Source organism: Molothrus ater, chromosome 5 (genome assembly GCF_012460135.2).
Source record: "Molothrus ater isolate BHLD 08-10-18 breed brown headed cowbird chromosome 5, BPBGC_Mater_1.1, whole genome shotgun sequence".
NCBI lineage: Eukaryota > Metazoa > Chordata > Aves > Passeriformes > Icteridae > Molothrus > Molothrus ater.
Genome location: NC_050482.2, coordinates 43,885,951 through 43,891,950, shown reverse-complemented (window position 1 = coordinate 43,891,950; position 6,000 = coordinate 43,885,951). Strand labels below are relative to the sequence as shown.

Here is a 6,000-nt window from a genome sequence, read left to right as displayed (position 1 = left end):
TCTATCTGTTAGAAAAAGAAAAATATCTATCCTCTGTTTTTTTGGACTATAATAAACACAGTAAGGTAGAGGTTTTTGGTACAGATTTGTGTCATGCTCAGCAAACACAAACCTGTCTAGTATGGGCCTTCTGGGCTGTACAGCCATACAAATAACTACCAGCTTTCTGGACCTTCAGTACAGGTAAACATGGCTTAAAGACTTAAACATTTTTGTCTATGCACATGTGAATTCAAATATACACATAATGTTCAGTTCAGTCACATAGCCTCTACTGACAATAACTAACTATGACATTTCTGTATATTCTATCTTCTGAATTGGCTCTGCTTAATACTGCTTCTCTTATGTTGTCTGTGACGTGGTTAGCCTTTTTTCAGTTTTTCTTTTTGTTCAACAGGAAATGCCAGGCTTTTCTGATTGCATCTTTCCTTTTCTTCTGGGCACTACTCTATTACTTTGTCTGTAGGTGTTGGAAGATGAAATTCTACTCAACTTCCAGGCAAACAAATCTCCATCCTTCAATGTGCAGAGAAGCTGCTGAAATGCTGGGAGAGAGACCGGGGGAAAAACTAAGAAATTCCTGACTCCCTGTAGGGCACAAAGTGTGCACACAATGAAGAGGGAGGAGGAAGATGGTAGGTGTGAACCTGCAGCTCTCCTGCCCAAGCCCTGAGAGGCAGCTCTGGTGCTGCTCCCCCTGTTTGCAGGGCAATTGCTCTGGCCCTTGCGTAGGGCTCTGCTTCTTAAGACATTTTCCTCCTCTACCTTTCTATTTCCTTTCTCCCAGGATCATCACTTAAGGCTGTAAACTCCTCTTGCTGAGGAAAAGAAGGCGGCCTGCTCCCTCTATAGGCTTCTCTGGTTGTTGCTTTCATGAACCAGCCATCCAGGGGAACAGAGCTGCACGCTTTTGAAGACTGTCAAAAACGCTGAAGTGAGATGTATTTTGCATTTATTTTAAATTTAGAGATGGTTTTTGTGTGTGTAAATGGGTGTGAATATGCATCTGTGTGTGTATGCACATGCATGTATATGTACATATGCCCCCACACACATTCTCTAACACCCATGTATATAGCTACTTTTGCTGCAAAAGTCACTTATGGAGCTGGTTTACTGTTTAATTTTAGTCTTTTTTTAGAGCAGGTGCATGATCCTTTTGTGTGAACTTGCTCTTTGTTAATGGTTTATGACAACAACCTCCTGACTGCATCTTACCCTTACTAATAGGAGAGACACCATCTGAGCCTGCAGTTCCATGAACTCAGGCACGCTCCCTCCCCAGAGTCCTCTATCCCAACTGCCCTTCCCTCCTCTCTGTCCCAGGACTTTGCCTCCTCAGCTGCAGCAGCACTGCAATTTCTGGCATTGTTCTGGTAAGAAAAGCAACCTGTATTAAGAACAACTCTGTAAACAAAAAGCCTACTTGTAATTTGGATCAGCTCAGTGACCTGATTTACAGCACAAACCCAAAAAGAGTTGCAGAGAAGCAGGAGTGTGAAGAAGCAGCTGGAGGCAAGGCAGGGATGGGAGACAGACGTTCCCAAGCTGTCCTTGCAGCTGAGTCCCCCTTTTGTATAACTACAGCTGCCACTGTACCTTTGCTCTGGCACAGATATCAAAGGGAATTCCCCTGCACTGCCTGAAGTAACACTTTAGGGAAAAACTGACACATTGGTGAGTTATATATTAACCATTCTACAGAGTGGCAGCGTGACAAGGCAGTGAGTTACTGATAAAAAAAAATAGCAACATTTCCATTATGCAGAGCATGGTAATAGCTCCTAGGAAAAAACGACCCAGCTCTTTCCACTAAATTATACTGTTTTCAATTCTTCCATACTTTCTGAAATGTGAATATATTGTTCAGATGTTTTCAATGCTAAATAAATGCCTCTGGCTGTTTCTTGTGGGTTGCTGAGGGGAGAAGGCAGGAAATGTTTTAGCTAAAATGATGCAGCTATTTCCAAGGAAGTGTCAGCAGAGTAGCATACAAGATTTCAGGAGTTACAGAAAAAAAAATAATTGTAGCAGTCATTCAACACTGTGCTCAGGTTTCCTTCCCAAGGTCTGACCTTGCTCTATGTTCAGCATTATCAGAGATCTGCTGCAATGAAGTTTAGGTTCTTATGTCTCATAGGACACAAATTAATTGCTTTAACTTAAGTTTAAAAGCAGAACCTTGCCAGAGATGACAAATGGGAGTATTATATATCACCAGTTAAACGACTAATGTTTTATTTGTCTTTGAAGTTTCTGGTGAAAGCTGAAGCATAATGGTGAAAGAGAAAATAATTTAAGTTACATAACACCTCACATATGGAATTAATAATGCTCTGGTTTTATGTGAAACACATTGCTCTTCAGTGGTTATATACATATATACATCTGTCTAATGAAGATGATTCCATTTGGTGTTCTAATATGTGCTGTGCATTTATTCAGGAGATTTATACTTTTTGACTGAAGATGAGAATTTTTTTATAGAAGATCCTTCTTTTGGTCAATGTATTCCACTATTTAATGAAAAGAACCCCGTCCGTGTTTCAAGTCAATTGTTTCGTTTTCAAGAGACATTTTTTGGCTTTGAAAACCACAAAAATGATCCTTGCTTTAGATCAAAATACCATCTTTTTGAACTAAAAAAAAAAAAACAAAACCAAACCAACCAAACCCCCCCCCCCTTTTTTTTTCCCAAAACACTTATTTCAGGAGTAAAATATTTCTTTAAAGTTGTATGTTTGGAATTGAATTGCATGGAATTTATGTAGCCAAGGCTTTAAGCACACTCACATAATGAATAATTTAACCAAAATCCCTGAAGTCTTTTTATCAGGAACTCAGCTAGACAGGCACTTAGAGAGACTCTTTTTCTATTCCCAATACTATGGGAAGTATACTCTGCACTTGACAAGGTGAAATAAAAAGGAATTCAGATAACAAAAGGATGGTATTAAATACTAATGCACACAGGAGAGTTGAGGGTAGGCCATGTTCAGGGCAGGATATTGCTCAAGTGTGTTTGGGGAGGGAAGTCCTGACAGGGATTTCTTTTCCACCCCTCAGATCTGCTAACTTTTTCATGTGGGTCAGGGTTGCCCTGGCATGTGGAGGCTGCATCTCCTTTCATCCCACCCTGACCTCTTGAAGAAAACAGAGGCATGAGTAAGGGAGATGAATGGTTTTGGTTAAATAGCTGGTGCTGGCTGCCAAGGAGGCAACCTGTGACAGAGGAGAAGAGCAGTGAAAGGCAAAAAAGGGTAATCAGGATTAGGTCAAAAGAAAGGCTAAGCCAAACCAGAGAGAGAAACATTTAGGTAAAGATTTAGCCTAGGGATGAGTGAAGCAGAGTTTCAATGGGATTGATAAAATCCAGGATACAAGTGTACTTAGGAATAGTGTGATTGTTGTTTGGATGCAAGGGCACTGTATGTATATTAGCATTGCAGATACTGACCATCTCTAGGCTGGTGCCAGAGGTCTGTCACATACACCAGTCTGGAATCCCTGCCAGTTTTCTGAGTACAGTGTGTCCAGATGATTATTAAAAGTCTGCAGTAAGAAGCACACAAATTATGCTTGTATCTGATATTCAGACCCCAAGAAAGGGGCAAAGAAATGTAGATCTTTTATGTGACAATTTTGATCAGTCTTATCAGGGGGAAAAAAATAGCTTTGTACTTGCCCATAAAATAAACAACTGTTGTGATTAAAATACAACAACGTCAGTTTCTGCTTGTTAGAAATGTTTTGCATACAGTCTCTGGCAACATCATTTCTCCTCACAGGAAGAAGACAATAAGACAACCTAGCATTACTTTTTAGATGCCACCACACTATCACACTACAGTATTGCACCACCAGGGTGTTGCAAAGAATGCCTTACAATGCGGAGCTACCCAAACCTAACAAGGCTTGGGAGTGATGCATTTGTTACTGTATGCATGAGCTCATCTTCAAAGGAAGATTAGCATTAGCTAACTTAGTATGATGGAAAGGGAGGAGTTGGTTTAAAATTCATTTCAGCAACAATGGGGTTGAATAAAAAGTCATTATTGTCATTGTCCTCTTTGCCAGTTCTGCATGTAAGCGTTCATTTTATTTCAGCAGAGACAATTGCCACAAAAATCAGGACAAACTAATTTTTCATGTATGTGCCAAGGCAACATCAGAATGTGGTGTGAAGAGCAGTTGGTATGTCTGTTTGGGCTGCTCAGTGGGGCCATGAAGATCATGCTTTGGGCTGGGGGCAGACACCTGTGACTGAAGGGCAGAGGAGGGAGCTGCCAGTAGCTGCCAGCAGTTCTGGTGTCAGACTCATGCAAAGCATGTCTAAAACAATGCCACTTCTGAATACAAAATTCCCCAATTTCTTTCTTGCCCTAGTGAGAAGAGCTCTGCAGATGTGGAGACAGGGACAAAAGCAGCCAGTATTTCCTCTCTTTGTACATGCTAGTCAGCCTGTTCATAGGGCACTAGCTCATCTCTGGCCTCTGAACTGAGAAAAGAAGATGCTTCTCTTCCAAGTAACTAATGAATCATCCCTTTTAGTACATAGCATGCATGACTGCATTGTTAAAAGCAGTCTTAATCACTCACTGAGAAAAATGTCATTGATCATTTCTCCCTTTTTGTTGTTAAGTGGAAGCCTTGGGAGTTGTGACTCACAGCCTGTGTGCTGTGGCAAGCCCAGAAAGACTTTAGTAGATTTTTAGATAATTGTAGGAGCCTTCTGCATCTTATTCCTCACATCTTCCTAGTATAGCTATAATTTGGAAAAATAGTAGATTTCTTAGTTTTATATTATTCTAAAAATCACTGTTTTGCAGATGGATTTGGCCTGAACTTTACTCAAAATTCAACTAAGAGAAGGATTTGTGGTGGGCAACTGACTTGTGGCAGGGGATAGAGCAAAACAGCTTCTGGGCAGGAGGAAGCCCATCCCCCCAATTTGTCTTAGCTCTGTAGTGGTGTTGGACATGCTGTGTATACAGCACTTCACCCTGGTTTATGAGCATAGGACTATGTCAACAGAACAGTGAAATAAGGAAAAAAAAAGTAGTAAGAGTAGATTGGAAGGTTCTTGACAGCTTCCTGGAAAGCGAATGAATGGGTCTGAGGTAAGAAATAAATTGTCTTGTTTACTTGGAATTGCCAAAGGCAGAGAAAAGTGAATAAGTAAAATGTTTTCAATGTGATGTGGGAAAAAATGTATCTGTAGCTATTTTAAATGTAGACAGATATACTGATTGGCACACTTGTGTATTAACTGCATAAAAAATACTAGGGTGAAAGATTATTATCAATACCAAATGATAAAGTTTTCAACTGATGCAGGATGCCATAGTTAAGACAGTCTATACCCTCTTAAATCAGTCTTTCTATGTTTGTATGTCTGTTATATGAGGATAATACGGCTGTATTCTATTTTTGCATCCAACTTATTTAATTGAACTAGGCACTTGTTCATTCCTCCACAAAAGCAAAAGAAGCTACAGGGCCTCCATGGAGGATGAGGAGTAAGACATGTGGGGACCTTTCTAGTAGTGAGTGATTGAAGCATGTTTGTTGTTATCATTTTTTTCTGTTATTTCTCCTAAATAATCTTTCTCATTCATTCTGAACAGAGAGCTTTCCTACATGCCCCTCCATGACACTACATGACATATTGCTGGACAGCATGTCCTCTGCTCTCCCACCACTGCCTTCCTTAGCTTCTGGAAAGTGGAACCAACCTCTGCTGTGAGCAAACACTTGGGAGGCAGGGGTAAGAGGGGTAAAAAGGCACCAACTAGTAATTGATTGTGTAATGATACTAAAACCCATGCATTACAAGACTTCATGTTTGACTCTAGCTGGGAGCAAAGGTGATGTAAAATAATGTATGATAATAGTTTTCTTTCAGCATCTTTGCCTAGCACTGGATAAGTAGCTTTTTGTTTCTTGGGCTGCCATTGTTGGAAAAAGTATTGCCATCAGCTCTAGGTCTTAAAAATA

At 40.3% G+C, this 6,000-nt stretch overlaps 1 long non-coding RNA gene across 1 annotated transcript; it reads left to right on the top strand.

The window, feature by feature from the left end:
• The first annotated feature begins 475 nt into the window (after positions 1-475).
• LOC118697553 (uncharacterized) lies at positions 476-2,471 on the top strand. Its single transcript, XR_004981778.1, has 2 exons — positions 476-638; positions 791-2,471. It is a non-coding gene; the product is annotated as an uncharacterized LOC118697553 (long non-coding RNA).
• Positions 2,472-6,000: the final 3,529 nt, after the last annotated feature.